The 16,153-nt window shown below is 38.3% G+C and overlaps 1 protein-coding gene and 1 non-coding gene across 5 annotated transcripts in view; one reads left to right on the top strand and one right to left on the bottom strand.

Annotated features, from left to right (window-relative positions):
- The window catches only part of SCAI (suppressor of cancer cell invasion), a 148,445-nt gene that overhangs the window by 50,981 nt on the left and 81,311 nt on the right, over positions 1 to 16,153 (top strand). The window contains exon 3 of one of the 4 annotated variants that reach the window (XM_057548972.1): positions 6,405 to 6,447. The exons of the other annotated variants lie outside the window; for them this stretch is intronic. The gene's annotated coding sequence lies outside the window, so the exon portion shown is untranslated. The remainder of the gene's footprint in view (positions 1 to 6,404; positions 6,448 to 16,153) is intronic. 4 annotated transcript variants of the gene reach the window in all.
- Positions 15,664 to 15,791, bottom strand: LOC114235572 (small nucleolar RNA SNORA64/SNORA10 family). Its single transcript, XR_003621721.1, has one exon. It is a non-coding gene; the product is annotated as a small nucleolar RNA SNORA64/SNORA10 family (small nucleolar RNA).

The raw sequence follows: 16,153 nt of genomic DNA, 5'->3' as shown, positions 1-16,153 counted from the left end.
GGGCAATTTTATATCCATTAGTTCATTTTATTGTCCAGCAGCTTTATGAGGAAGCTATTATTAATATTCCATTTTTATAGCTGAGAAAACGTATGTGTGAGACTCTCTAATGCTGATGCTTAATTATATAGCCATTCCATCTCTTTTACCTGTCTTTTAAAAAATCTGAATGCATAAGGAAATGTCTCTTTCCTACCATGTGATTTCTATAAATATCTTCTCTACTTTGTCAGAATAAATCTTTTTTATTATACTTTGGTTTCATTTCCTTGTACTTCCATTCTTTTCTTGGCCTATTTCCCTTTTAGGTCTAATCACAGGCTCGTTCCCTATCTTTTTGAAACATCACTAAACTGCAGAATAATAGTGATGGTTGTATTATACATTATATAGTGTTTTCAGACTTCTTTCACACCTGTCTTCACAGCAGTTATCTGAGGTAGCAGAACAAGTGTAAATTGCTTGTTTTTGTGGATTAAAAATGTGCAACTCAGTGTTAGCTGAAGTTTTTTGTTTGTTTACAGTCACAAAACTAGAAAGTGTTTGGAACAGGAATGCTTCTTCTGTCTTATTCCGAGGCCCTTTCTGCTGCTGTTGTGACTCTGCATAGATTTCTTTCATGCTTTTGTATTGCCCCCCATTTACTTAGAATTCAGTCCAGAGTAGCAGTTGCTCTTGTTGCTTTGTCAAGACTTCCTTTAAAAAGAAATTGTCAACAAAGCAGGTCAATAATTTGCCAGATGCTCTGTACTTAGGAGAACAAGTCTTTGAGCAGTTGTGTGCATTCAGTGCTCTTATGCTCCTGTGCCTATTTTGTAATCTGTTAGGACTGTATCATATATGCATTGGTGTCCTAGAGCTGCTGTAATAAGTTACCACAAACTGGGTTGTTTACAACAAGAGAAATTTGTGCTCTCATACTGCAGGAAGCCATGAGTCCAAAATCAGGGTATTGGCAGAATTGGTTCCTTTTTTGAAGCTCAGAGGGGGAATCTGTTCCATGCCTCTTGTCTAGCTTCTGGTGGTTCCTTGGCTTGTAGCTACATAATTCCAATCTCTGTCTCTTTCTTCATTTGACTCTCTTCCCTCTGTGTCTCTGTCTTCACATGGTATTCTCCTCTCTGTGGGTGTCTGTCTGTATCTTTTTTCCTCAGCTTATAAGGATACCAGTCATACTGGATTAAGGGCTCACTCTATTCCAATATGACCTCACGTTAACTTACATCTTAATTATATCTGCAAACACCCTATTTCCAAATAAGTTTACATTGACAGTACAAGGGGTAAGGAGTTCAACATGTTTTTTTTTTTGCGGGGTGCCACAATTTAACCCACAACAAAATATGTCCTTTTCTTTGTATCATCTTTTATTGTTACCCATGTGGTATGTTTACACGTATGCTTCCCATAAATGTCTACAGAACTAGTGTTTATAGATTACCATATATTATATATTTTCCCCAAATAATTGATATAGGTACATACATATTTCATTCATAAGTCTTAATTTACCATTTATTTTGTAGTAAACCAGTGAAATTGTGTTTGCTGCTTTATATTAAAATTTCAATTATGCATAATCTATTAACATTACAAACATTTGAGGCAGTAACAACTGTTTATATAATATGGACTTTGTCTTGTAATTCTGCTTTTTTGTATTGCCCTTCTTTTGCCCTTGGTGTCAAAATTATATTAGATTTATTAAAATGAATCTTGGAAGGGAAGTATATTCAGTGTTACGTTTTTCAAGTGTTTGGTAAAACTTACTTTTTAAATTTTATTTTTGGCTGTGTTGAGTCTTCGCTGCTGCACACGGGCTTTCTCTAGTTGCGGCGAGTGGGGGCTACTCTTCATTGCAGTATGTGGGCTTCTCATTGTGGTGGCTTCTCTTGTTGTGGAGCACGGGCTCTAGACGTGTGGGCTTCAGTAGTTGCAGCATGTGGGCTCAGTAGTTGTGGCACGCTGGCTTCAGTAGTTGTGGCTTGCGGGCTCTAGAGCGCAGGCTCAGTAGCTGTGGCACACGGGCTTAGATGCTCCATGGCATGTGGGATCTGCCTGCACCAGGGTTCGAACCTGTGTCCCCTGCATTGTCAGGCGGATTCTTAACCACTGAGCCACCAGGGAAGCCCCTGTATAACTTACTTTGAAAAACCACCTGAGTCTGGTGTTTGTCCTCCCTCTTCCTTCTTTCTTTATACATAATAAATGTATGGCTTAATGAATTTTCACAATGTTAACTCCAGGTCAAAAAATAAAATATTTTTAGCATTCCTCTTATTTCCTGCCTCCTCCCTAAAAGTAATCACTATCTTTTTTTTTTTAAATAATTAATTCAAGTAACTTTTTAATTAATTAGTTTATTTATTTTTGGCTGTGTTGAGTCTTCGTTTCTGTGTGAGGGCTTTCTCTAGTTGCAGCAAGCGGGGGCCACTCTTCATCGCGGTGCGCGGGCCTCTCACTATCGCGGCCTCTCTTGTTGCGGAGCACAGGCTCCAGACGCGCAGGCTCAGTAATTGTGGCTCACGGGCCCAGCTGCTCCGCGGCATGTGGGATCCTCCCAGACCAGGGCTCGAACCCGTGTCCCCTGCATTGGCAGGCAGACTCTCAGGCACTGCGCCACCAGGGAAGCCCAGTAATCACTATCTTGACCAGTCTGTCAAATACCAAGGTCTGATTTTATCTGTTTTGTGCCTTGTGTATTGGAGTCATACGATATGTGTTCTTTTGGGTCTGCTTCCTTTCACTCAGCGTTATGCTGGGTCCATCCATGTTGTTGCAGGTGGCTGTAGTGCGTTCATTTTCATTATACTATAGTATTCCACTTATTTATCTATTTCATTATTGATAGATACTTGATTGCTTCCAGATTTTGGCAGTTACAAATTTTACTTCTGTGAACATACTTGTAAATGTCTTTTGGTGCACACACGGTGCACATCTGTTGGTATATTTTCCTAGTTGCTGAGTACACATTAGTAGATACTGCTAAATAGTTTTCTAGTAGCTCCTGTTGCTGCACATTCTTCCAACATGTGGGATTGTCAGCTTTTTAAAAACTATTCCAGACATTCTGGTAGATGTGTCATTTGGCTTTAATTTGCATTTCTCTGACGACTAATGAAAGTCAGCACCCTTTCATTTGGCCATCCCCTTTGTGAAGTGTCTATTCAAGCCTTTTGCCCACCATCTCATTTTTTATTGGATTGATTGTTCTTTCTTACTGATTTATAGGGGTTCTTCATTTATTTCTTTGGTTACAAGTCCTTTGTCAAATATATATATTGCAAACATCTTCTACTCTGTGTCTTGTCTTTTCACTTTCTTAATGGTGTCTTTTGAGCAACACAATACATACTAGGTTTTTTAAATTGTGCAATTTTTCCTTCATGATGAGTATTTTTGGTGATCTGTTTAAGAAATCAGTTTTTACCCCATGGTCATGAAGATAGCTTCTTATATTATGATGTAAGTACTACTTTATTTTACCTTTTACATTTATATCCACAGTATACCTAGAATTTATTTTTGTGTATGGCAGAAGTAGGACTCAAGATTCATGTTTTTTCTTTTAATTTAGATATCCAGTTGACCCCACACTAGCTCTTTTTCTCTTCCTTTCTTTTCTTCTGTGTTTTGTGTTTTTTTTTTGATAAACTATTTTTTCTCATTGTTTTACACTGCTACCTTTGTTATAAATCAAGTATCTGTTTACTTGGGCATCATTTCTCAACTCTGTTCTGTCATATTGGTCTGTTTTTCTCTTCCTGCACCAATACCACAGTCTTCAATCTTGGAACTTTATAAAAATTTTGATATCCAGTGGGGTAAGTCTTCCCATCTTGTTGTTCTTCAAGATTAATTTAGCTGCTGTTGGCTCTTGGCATTTCCATATAAATTATAGAATCAACTTGTCCATTACCACAAATCTGAATAAGTTTATTAAGATTTTGATTAGTACTGCATTAAATCTATAGACCAATTTAGGGAGAATTGATGTGTTTATAATTTTCAAGCTTCCAGTAAAATAAAATGGCATATTCTTAATTTTCTATTAATTTTTCTTTAATTTACCTCTCAGAGTTTTACAGTCTTCTGTGATGAGGTCTTACACATCTGCATTATATTTATTCCTAGTTATTTGATATTATTTGGTGCTAATGTCAATGCTATAATTTTCTTTAAAGTTTCACCTTCTAATTATTTGTTCTTAGGATATAGAAATATAGTTGCCTTTTTATTTTTTAAATTTTTTAAAAATATCTTTATTGGAGTATAATTGCTTTACAATGTTGTGTTAGTTTCTGCTGTATAACAAAGTGAATCAGCTATATGTATACATATATCCCCATATCCCCTCCCTCTTGCGTCTCCCTCCCACCCTCCCTATCCCACCCCTCTTGGTGGTCACAAAGCACCAAGCTGATATCCCTCTGCGATGCAGCTGCTTCCCACTAGCTATCTGTTTTACCTTTGGTAGTGTATATATGTCAGTGCTACTCTCTCAGTTTGTCCCAGCTTACCCTTCCTCCTCCCCTTGTCCTCAAGTCCATTCTCTATGTCTGCATCTTTATTCTGCCGCTAGGTTCGTCAGAACCTTTTTTTTTTTTTTTTTAGATTCCATATATATGTGTTAGCATACAGTATTTGTTTTTCTCTTTCTGACTTACTTCACTCTGTATGACAGACTCTAGGTCCATCCACCTCACTACAAATAACTCAATTTCGTTTCTTTTTATGGCTGAGTCATATTCCATTGTATATATGTGCCACATCTTCTTTATCCATTCATCTGTCGATGGACACTTAGGTTGCTTCCATGTTCTGGCTATTGTAAATAGTGCTGCAATGAACGTTGTGGTACATGACTCTTTTTGAATTATGGTTTTCTCAGGGTATATGCCCATTAGTGGGATTGTTGGTTCATATGGTAGTTCTATTTTTAGTTTTTTAAGGAACCTCCATACTGTTCTCCATAGTGGCTGTACCAATTTACATTCCCACCAACAGAGGGTTCCCTTTTCTCCACACCCTCTCCAGCATTTTATTGTTTGTAGATTGTTTGAGGATGGCCATTCTGACCAGTGTGAGGTGATACCTTATTGCAGTTTTGATTTGCATTTCTCTAATGTTAGTGATGTTGAGCATCCTTTCATGTGTTTGTTGGCAATCTGTATATCTTCTTTGGAGAAATGTCTGTTTACATCTTCTGCCCATTTTGGATTGGGTTGTTTGTTTTTTTGATACTGAGCTGCATGAGCTGCTTGTATATTTTGGAGATTAATCCTTTGTCAGTTGCTTCGTTTGCAAATATTTTCTCCCATTCTGAGGGTGGTCTTTTCGTCTTGTTTATGGTTTCCTTTGCTGTGTAAAAGCTTTTAAGTTTCATTAGGTCCCATTTGTTTATTTTTGTTTTTATTTCCATTTCTCTAGGAGGTGGGTCAAAAAGGATCTTCCTGTGATTTATGTCATAGAGTGTTCTGCCTATGTTTTCCTCTAAGAGTTTTATAGTGTCTGACCTTACATTTAGGTCTCTAATCCATTTTGAGTTTATTTCTGTATACGGTGTTAGGGAGTGTTCTAATTTTATTCTTTTACGTGTAGCTGTCCAGTTTGCTGTCCAGTTTTCCCAGCACCACTTATTGAAGAGGCTGTCTTTTCTCCATTGTATATTCTTGCCTCCTTTATCAAAGATAAGGTGACCATATTTGCATGGGTTTATCTCTGGGCTTTCTATCCTGTTCCATTGATCTATATTTCTGTTTTTGTGCCAGTACCATACTGTCTTGATTACTGTAGCTTTGTAGTATGGTCTGAAGTCAGGGAGCCTGATTCCTCCAGCTCCATTTTTCTTTCTTAAGATTGCTTTGGCTTTTCGGAGTCTTTTGTGTTTCCATACAAATTGTGTGATTCTTTGTTCTGGTTCTGTGAAAAATGCCAGTGGTAGTTTGATAGGGATTGCATTGAATCTGTAGATTGCTTTGGGTAGTATAGTCATTTTCACAATGTTGATTCTTCCAATCCAAGAACATGGTATATCTCTCCATCTGTTTGTATCATCTTTAATTTCTTTCATTAGTGTCTTATAGTTTTCTGCATACAGGTCTTTTGTCTCCTTAGGTAGGTGTACTCCTAGGTGTCTTATTCTTTTTGTTGCAATGGTAAATGGGAGTGTTTCCTTCATTTCTCTTTCAGATTTTTCATCATTAGTATATAGGAATGCAAGAGATTTCTGTGCATTAATTTTGTGTCCTGCAACTTTACCAAATTCATTGATTAGCTCTAGTAGTTTTCTGGTAGCATCTTTAGGATTCTCTATGTATAGTATCATGTCATCTGCAAACAGTGACAGTTTTACTTCTTCTTTTCTGATTTGGATTCCTTTTATATCTTTTTCTTCTCAGATTGCCATGGCTAAAACTTCCAAAACTTTGTTGAATAATAGCGGTGAGTGTGGGCAACCTTGTCTTGTTCCTGATCTTAGAGGAAATGCTTTCAGTTTTTCACCATTGAGAACGATGTTGGCTCTGGGTTTGTCATATATGGCCATTATTATGTTGAGGTAGGTTCCCTCTGTGCCCACTTTCTGGAGAGTTTTTATCATAAATGGGTGTTGAATTTTGTCAAAAGCTTTTTCTGCTTCTATTGAGATTATCACATGGTTTTTATCCTTCAGTTTGTTAATATGGTTTATCACATTGATTGATTTGCATATATTGAAGAATCCTTGCATTCCTGGGATAAACCCCACTTGATCATGGTGTATGATCCTTTTAATATGCTGTTGGATTCTGTTTGCTAGTATTTTGTTGAGGATTTTTGCATCTGTGTCCAGCAGGGATATTGACCTGTAGTTTTCTTTTTTGTGACATCTTTGTCTGGTTTTGGTATCAGGGTGATGGGGGACTCGTAGAATGAGTTTGGGATTGTTCCTCCCTCTGCTATATTTTGGAAGAGTTTGAGAAGGATAGGTGTTAGCTCTTCTCTAAATGTTTGATAGAATTCACCTGTGAATCCATCTGGTCCTGGACTTCTGTTTGCTGGAAGATTTTTAATTACAGTTTCAATTTCAGTGCTTGTGATTGGGCTGTGTATATTTTCTATTCCTGGTTCAGTCTCAGAAGGTTGTGCTTTTCTAAGAATTTGTCCATTTCTTCCAGGTTGTCCATTTTATTGGCATATAACTGGTTGTAGTAATCTCTCATGATCCTTTGTATTTCTGCAGTGTCAGTTGTTACTTCTCCTTTTTCATTTCTAATTTATTGATTTGAGTCTTCTCCCTTTTTTTCTTGATGAGTCTGGCTGATGGTTTATCAATTTTGTTTTTTTTCTTGATGAGTCTGGCTAATGGTTTGTCAATTTTGTTTATCTTCTCAAAGAACCAGCTTTCAGTTTTATTGACCTTTGCTATTTTTTCTTTCATTTCTTTTTCATTTATTTCTGATCTTATCTTTATGATTTCTTTCCTTCTGCTAACTTTGGGGTTTTTTTGTTCTTCTTTCTCTAATTGCTTAGGTGTAAGGTTAGGTTATTTATTTGAGATTTTTCTTGTTTCTTGAGGTAGGATTGTATGGCTATAAACTTCCTTCTTAGAACTGCTTTTGCTGCATCCCATAGGTTTTGGGTCGTCATGTTTTCATTGTCATTTGTTTCTAGGTATTTTCTGATTTCCTCTTTGATTTCTTCAGTGATCTCTTGGTTATTTAGTAGCATATTGTTTAGCCTCCATGTGTTTGTATTTTTTACAGTTTTTTTCCTGTAGTTGATATCTAGTCTCAAAGCGGTGTGGTCAGAAAAGATACTTGATACAATTTCAATTTTCTTAAATTTACCAAGGCTTGATTTGTGACCCAAGATGTGATCTATCCTGGAGAATGTTCCATGAGCACTTGAGAAGAAACTGTCTTCTGTTGTTTTTGGATGGAATGTCTTATAAATATCAGTTAAGTCCATCTTGTTTGATATGTCATTTAAAGCTTGTGTTTCCTTATGTATTTTCATTTTGCATGATCTGTCCATTGGTGAAAGTGAGGTGTTAAAGTCCCCTACTATTATTGTGTTACTGTTGATTTCCCCTTTTGTGGCTGTTAGCATTTGCCTTATGTATTGAAGTGCTCCTATTTTGGGTACATAAATATTTACAATTGTTATATCTTCTTCTTGGATCTATCCCTTGATCATTATGTAGTGTCCTTCTTTGTCTCTTATAATAGTCTTTATTTTAAAGTCTGTTTTGTCTGATATGAGAATTGCTACTCCACCTTTCTTTTGATTTCCATTTGCATGGAATATCTTTTTCCATCCCCTCACTTTCAGTCTGTATGTGTCCCTAGGTCTGAAGTGGGTCTCTTGTAGACAGCATATATATGGGGCTTGTTTTTGTATCTGTTCAGCCAGTCTGTGTATTTTGGTTGGAGCTTTAAACCATTTACATTTAAGGTAATTATTGATATGTATGTTCGTATTACCATTTTCTTAGTTGTTTTGGGTTTGTTTTTGTAGGTCTTTTCCTTCTCTTGTGTTTCCTGCCTAGAGAAGTTCCTTTAGCATTTGTTGTAAAGCTGGTTTGGTGGTGCTGAATTCTCTTAACTTTTGCTTGCCTGTAAAGGTTTTAATTTCTCTGTTGAATCTAAATGAGATCCTTGCTGGGTAGTGTAATCTTGGTTGTAGGTTTTTCCCTTTCATCTCTTTAAATATGTCCTGCCACTTCCTTCTGGCTTGCAGAGTTTCTGCTGAAAGATCTGCTATTAACCTTATGGGGATTCCCTTGGATGTTATTTGTTGCTTTTCCCTTGATGCTTTCAATATTCTTTCATTGTATTTAATTTTTGATAGTTTGATTAATATGTGTCTTGGCGTATTTCTCCTTGGTTTATCCTGTATGGGACTCTCTGCACTTCCTGGACTTGATTGTCTATTTCCTTTCCCATAGTAGGGAAGTTTTCAACTATAATCTCTTCAAATATTTTCTCAGACCCTTTCTTTTTCTCTTCTTCTTCTGAGACTGCTATAATTCGAATGTTGGTGTGTTTAATGTTGTCCCAGCGGTCTCTGAGACTGTCCTCAATTCTTTTCATTCTTTTTTCTTTATTCTGCTCTGTGGTAGTTATTTCCACTATTTTGTCTTCCAGGTCACTTATCTGTTCTTCTCCCTCAGTTATTCTGCTGTTGATTCCTTCTAGAGAATTTTTAATTTCATTTATTGTGTTGTTCATCATTGTTGTTTGCTCTTTAGTTCTTCTAGGTCCTTGTTAAACATTTCTTCTATTTTCTCCATTCTATTTCCAAGATTTTGGATCATCTTTACTATCATTACTCTGAATTCTTTTCCAGGCAGAGTGCCTGTTTCCTCTTCATTTGTTTGGTCCAGTGGGTTTTTACCTTGCCTCTTCATCTGCTGCATATTTCTCTGTCTTCTCATTTTGTTTAACTTAACTGTGTTTGGTGTCTCCTTTTCGCAGCCTGCAGGTTCGTAGTTGCCGTTGTTTTTGGTGTCTGCTCCCAGTGGGTGAGGTTGGTTCAGTGGGTTGTGTAGGCTTACTGGTGGAGGGGACTGGTGCCTGTGTTCTGGTGGGTGGGGCTGGATCTTGTCTTTCTGGTGGGCAGGGCTGCGTCCAGTGGTGTGTTTTGGGGTGTCTGTGAACTTAGTATGATTTTAGGCAGCCTCTCTGCAGATGGGTGTGGTTGTGTTCCTCTCATGCTAGTTGCTTGGCATGGGGCCTCCAGCACTGGAGCTTGCTGATTGTTGGGTGGAGCTGGGTCTTAGCGTTTAGATGGAGATCTCTGGGAGAGCTCTCACCGATTGATATAATGTGGGGCTGGGAGGTCTCTGGTAGCCCAATGTCCTGAACTTGGCTCTGCCACCTCAGAGGCTCAGGCCTGACACCAGGCTGGAGCACCAAGACCCTGTCAGCCACATGGCTCAGAAGAAAAGGGGGAAAAAAAGGAAGAAAAGAAATTATTAAAATAAAAAAAACAAAAATAATAAAAAAAAGAGAGCAACCAAACCAATAAACGAATCCACCAATGATAACAAGTGTTAAAATCTACACTAAGGTAAACATAAAAATCAGAAACAAATCCATCGCAGACAGCAAACCCCTAGTCTACAGTTGCTCCCAAAGTCCGCCGCCTCAATTTTGGGATGATTCGTTGTCTATTCAGGTATTCCACAGGTGCGGGGTACATCAAGTTAATTGTGGGGATTTAATCCGCTGCTCCTGAGGCTGCTGGGAGAGATTTCCCTTTCTCTTCTTTGTTCTCACAGCTCCTGGGGTTCAGCTTTGGTTTTGGCCCTGCCTCTGCATGTAGGTCACCATCAGGCATCTGTTCCCACCCAGATAGGACGGGGTTAAAGCAGCAGCTGATTAGGGGGCTCTTGTTCATTCAGGCCAGGGGGAGGGAGGGGTACTATAGTTATAATTGGAATGCGGGGCAAGCCTGCGGTGGCAGAGGCCAGCATGACGTTGCAACAGCTTGAGGCCTGCCGTGTGTTCTCCCCGGGGAATTTGTCCCTGGGTCATGAGACCCTGGCAGTGACAGGCTGCACAGCCTCCCAGGGAGGTGTGGATAGTGGGATTCTTGGTGGCTGCAGCAGGAGTGTTAACATTTCATGGCCATCTCTGTGGTCCGAGCTGATAGCGCAGCTCGCGCCCATCTCTGAAGCTCATTTAGGCGGTGCTCTGCCTTCTTTGGGCAGACAAGGAAGGAGTCCCCTCTCCTCACGCACCCTGAAACAATGGTCTCTTGCCTTTTAGGCAGTTCCAGACTTTTTCCTGGACTCCCTCCCAGCTAGCTGTGGTGCAGTAGCCCCCTTCAGGCTGTGTTCACACAGCCAACCCCAGTCCTCTCTCTGGGGTCTGACCTCCGAAGCTCGATCCTCAGCTCCCAGCTCCCACCCGTCCCAGCGGGTGAGCAGACAAGCCTCTCAGGCTGGTGAGTGCTGGTCGGCACTGATCCTCTGTGCAGGAATCTCTCCGCTTTGCCCTCTGCACCCCTATTGCTGTGCTCTCCTCCGTGGCTCCAAAGCTTCCCCCCAGCCCACCCCACCGTCTCCACCAGTGAAGAGTCTTCCTAGTGTGTGGAAACTTTTCCTCCTTCACAGCTCCCTCCCAGAGGTGCAAGTCCTGTTCCTATTTTGTCTCTGTTTTTTCTTTTTTCTTTTGCCTTACCCAGGTACATGGGGAGTTTCTTGCCTTTTGGGAAGTCTGAGGTCTTCTGCCGGTGTTCAGTAGGTGTTCTGTAGGAGTTGTTCCACATGTAGATGTATTTTTGATGTATTTGTGGGGAGGAAGGTGATTTCCACGTCTTACTCCTCTGCCATCTTGAAGGTCCCCTTTCCAGTTGCCTTTTTATAATTCACCTTATATCCAGCAACTTTGCTAAATTCACTGGTTAATTCTAATAATTTATCTGTAGGTTCTTTTGAAATTTCTATGGAGAGGTTTGTATCATCTATGAATATTGACAGCTTTATATCTGTTTGATAGAAATATAATCACATTAATGGTGCAGCCACTGTGGAGAACAGTATGGAGGTTCCTTAAAAGACTAAAAATAGAGTTGGCATGTGATCCAGCAGTCCAACTCCTGGGCATGTAGCTGGAGCAGACTCTAAATTCAAAAAGATGCATGCACCCCAATGTTCATCACAGCACTATTTACAATAGCCAAGACATGGAAGCAACCTAAATGTCCAGCGACAGATGAATGGATAAAAGATGTGGTATATATATACCATGGAATATTACTCAGCCATAAAAAAGAATGAAATAATGCCATTTGCAGTAACATGAATGAACCTAGAGATTATCATACTAAGTGAAGTAAGTCAGACAAAGGCAGATATCATATGATATCACTTATGTGTGGAATCTAAAAAATGATACAAATGAACTTATTTACAAAACAGAAACAGACTCACAGACATAGGGAAAAAAAATTTATGGTTACCAAAGGGAGGATAAATTAGGAGTTTGGGATTAGCAGATAAAAACTACTACATATAAAACAGATAAACCACAAGGTCCTACTGTATAACACAGGGAACTATATTCAATATCTTGTAATAAGCCATAATGGAAAAGAATATGAAAAATAATATGTATATATATGTGTAACTGAATTGCTTTGCCGTGCACCAGAAGCTACACAACATTGTAAATCAACTATACTTCAATAAAAAATAATAGTAAAATAAAATTGGTAAAAAAAGAAATATGATCAGATTAAAAAGTAAAAAGAAACCGATGAAACTAATTTTAATAATGTATTTTATTTTATTAAATAACCAAAACATTATTTCAACATGTAACAATATAAAAATTATTAATGAGATTTTTACATCTTTATTTATGCTAAATCTTCTAAATTTGGTGTATTTTACCTTTACAACACATCTCAACTTAGAGTAGCCATGTTTCAAGTGCTCAGTAGCCACATGTGGCCAGTAACTATAGTTTCGGAAAGTGTAGGTCTAGACAGTGAGACAGACTTTTTTTTTTTAACAAACAGTTGTTTCATGTATAACTTTCTGTGGTGTCACTGGAGAAGCCTCTACCAACTTGATCATATGTAAGTGCCAGGGAGAGATTAGGTTTTCAAGGAAAATCTGAAAAGGTGTCATTTGAGTAATGTCTTAAACTATGAATATAAACTTGCCAGGTGACCAAAATAGGCGAAGAGAATAACGTGTAAAATTGTGATGTTATGTAAGAGTAGAATTGGTTCAGAGACTTGCCCATATTTCAGTGAGGTTGAAGAACAGGTAATTATGTGAGAGTGTAGGGTGGAGGGGAACACCAGTTCCCTGTGTTATGAGTAATTTATCAGTAATGATGGTTAACATGTTCCTTAAGATAAGTTTCCAGAAGTGTAATTGCTGAGTCTGATAGAAAGAATAAATGTATCCCCCGATACATACAGTGAATATCAAGGGTCTGCACTATTTTACACTACCCCTAGTGAATATGCTGGCTTCAGTGCATACTCAACTGCGGTAATTACTGTATTTTTTTTTTGTATGTTCATTACTTTGTTTTGCCTTTTGAAAATTTTAGACTTACTTTTTTATTATTATTATTTGTATTTTAAAAAATATTTATTTATTTATTTGGCTGCACCGGGTCTTAGTTGTGGCATATTATTATTATTTTTAAATTGAAATATAGTTGATTTACAATGTTGTGTTAACTTCTGGTGTACAGCAAAGTAGGTATTTTATATATTCATTTTCATATTCTTTTTCTATTATGGTTTATTACAAGATATTGAATATAGTTCTGTGTGCTATACAGTAGGACTTTGTCATTTATTCTATATATAGTAGTTTGTATCTGCTAATATCAAACTCCTAATTGATCCCTCCCCTTCCCCTTTGGTAATGGTAAGTTTGTTTTCTATGTCTGTGGGTCTGTTTCTGTTTTGTTAATAAGTTCATTTGTATCATTTTCTAGATTCCACACATAAGTGATATCATATGATATCTGTCTTTCTCTGTCTGACTTCAGTTAGTATGATAATCTCTAGGTTCATCTCTAGGTTGCTGCAAATGGCATTATTTCATTCTTTTTTATGGCTAATATTCGATTGTATATATATATATACCACATCTTCTTTATCCATTCATCTGTTGACACATTTAGTGTGCTAAATAATTAGTATATTTTTAATGTGCTAACTTTGTTGTATTAGGGGTTTTTTTTCTTTCTTTCTTTCTTTTTTTTGGGGCACACTGCACGGCATGCGGGATCTTAGCTCTCCGACCAGGGATTGAACCTGTGGCCCCTGAAGTGGAAGTGCAGAGTCCTAACCCCTGGACTGCCAGGGAATTCCAGGTTTCATATTTTTTTCTAATTAACATTGATGTATTACTACCATCTATTTCTCAGATTCCATTCAAGCTTCACCACTTGTCCCAATAACATCCTTTACAGCAGAAAGATCCAGCTCTGAATCAGGCATCGCACTTCAGTCTTCCCTTTTCTTTGGGGGAATATCCTTGACATTTTTGAAGATTACAGTTTGGTTATTTTGTAGAATATGTCTCCCAATTTGGTTTTGTCTGTTTCCTCATGATTAGGTTTACGTTATGTCTCTTTGGCAGGAATATCACTTCTCATCCTATCAGGTGGTACAGGACTTTGATTGATCTGATTATGAATGATGTTCATTTTGGTCACTTAATCAAGGTGATGTCTGCCAGATTTCATTGTTGTGATGTTACTTTTTCCTTTTGGAATTAATGTGTATTTTGTGGGCAAGTACTCTGAAACTATCCCATTCACTATCAAATTGTACATTTATTCATTCACTTATGTCAGTATTGCTTTATCATTTCTTATTTTATTTAATAGGTTATAATCCATTACTATTATTATTTGTTTTGATGCTGAAATTATCCCCAATTTGGCTAGTGGACGCTCCCTCAAGCTAGATCCTAGGTCCTTTTTTAATGCTTGATTTTATTTTTTATTTTTATTCATTTATTTATCCCAGTTTTATTGAGATGTCATTGACATATAGCATTCTATTAGTTTAAGGTGTACACATAGTGATTTGATGTATTATATACTGCAAAATGATTACCGCAATAAGTTTGGTTATCATCCATCACCTCACACAGTTACAAAAATTTTTTTCTTGTGATAAGAACTAAGATCTACTTTCTTGGCAACTTTCAGATGTATAATACAATATTGTTAGCTATAGTCACCATATTGTACATTACATCCCCAGAACTTATTTATCTTATAAGTGGAATTTTGTACCCTTCGACCACCTTCACAGTTTTCTATCACTCCCCACCCCCACTTCCGGAAACCACCAATCTGTTCTCTGTTTCTATGAGTTTGGTTTTTTCTGTAAGATTCCACATATAAGTAAGATCATACAGTATATGTCTTTCTCTGTGTGACTTATTTAACTTAGCATAATGCTGTCAAGGTCCATCCATGTTGTTGCAAATAGCAGGACTTCCCCTTTTTATGGCTGAATAATATTCCATTGTGTACATATACCACATTTTCTTTATCATTCATCTGTTGATGGACACTTAAGTCCTATATCCTTTTCTTATGTCTCTATCATTCTTTGAGCACTTTGTTGCTCTCTGGCACAGGATATTCCAGATTCATCTTGTACTTTTTCTGCTCCAGGGCTGTAATTAGACTATTACAATTCTCCAAGGAGCTCTGGTTCCCTTTATTGGAGAATGGTGTTAGAAGCCAAGATTTGGGTGCTAGGTATGTTCATACCATTGGTGGGGGTCGTGGGGGGGAATGGTCACTGTTCCCAGGCCCTCTCACTAGACAGATTTACAGAACTGGGGAGTATACTTATGTATGCATCACGCCGCCCACCTCCCTGCACCCAGACATTTATGTGTCTCTCTTTCTTTTCTTTTTAACTGGCTTCATTCACTTTACTTTTCTCATATAAAAATACATGGTGGCTACAGCTGGAGCCTGGGTCCTCTGCACAGAAACTCTGTGTGAGTCTTTACAAGATGGTCAGTGAATTCCTGATATGGAGACTTGGTGAACACTGTCTCTTTCCAGAGATCAGGAGTGAGATAACTGTAGGTCTTGGGAATGGCATCAAAAGTGGCCTTGGCTGGAAAAGGAAAAACAAGAGAGGGTTGGTGAAACCCCAGATGCAGACGGAAGCTGTTGCACTTCTAGGAACAGAGTGGCCACTGTGGGCCAGTCTGTCGTGCATTAGGAGCACCTTCCTCTCCCGCTCTGAAAATACGCCAACCACACTCAGAATGTGATTAAGGGAGCTGAGAGATATATCACCCTTCTTAAACATCCATTAGTTCACCCATACCTCCAGTTTCAATCCACAGGGTTCATTCTAACCTTTTCCCTTTCCATGTTTGTGTTTCCTTTCTCTTACAGAGAGAACTCTCGGTCCCCTTTCCCTTAAAAGATTTTCTTATTTGATGAATCCCCTATATATGACAGATCTCTCTTTACCTCTGAACTCTTCCATGTGGACATGCCCTCCTCACTGTGCTCAGGCTCTCACTCCCCATGCCAGTCCCCACTCGTGGTTACCCTACTCAGTGCACTCAGGCGCCACCATCCCATGCAAGCTGGCCCTTTGTATGGATGTGGATGGTCTCCTCACAGTTTGTGCTCTGATACCCAGG

This window comes from Balaenoptera acutorostrata, chromosome 6 (genome assembly GCF_949987535.1).
Source record: "Balaenoptera acutorostrata chromosome 6, mBalAcu1.1, whole genome shotgun sequence".
Taxonomy (NCBI): Eukaryota; Metazoa; Chordata; class Mammalia; order Artiodactyla; family Balaenopteridae; genus Balaenoptera; species Balaenoptera acutorostrata.
This window is presented reverse-complemented; position numbering and strand designations above follow the sequence as displayed.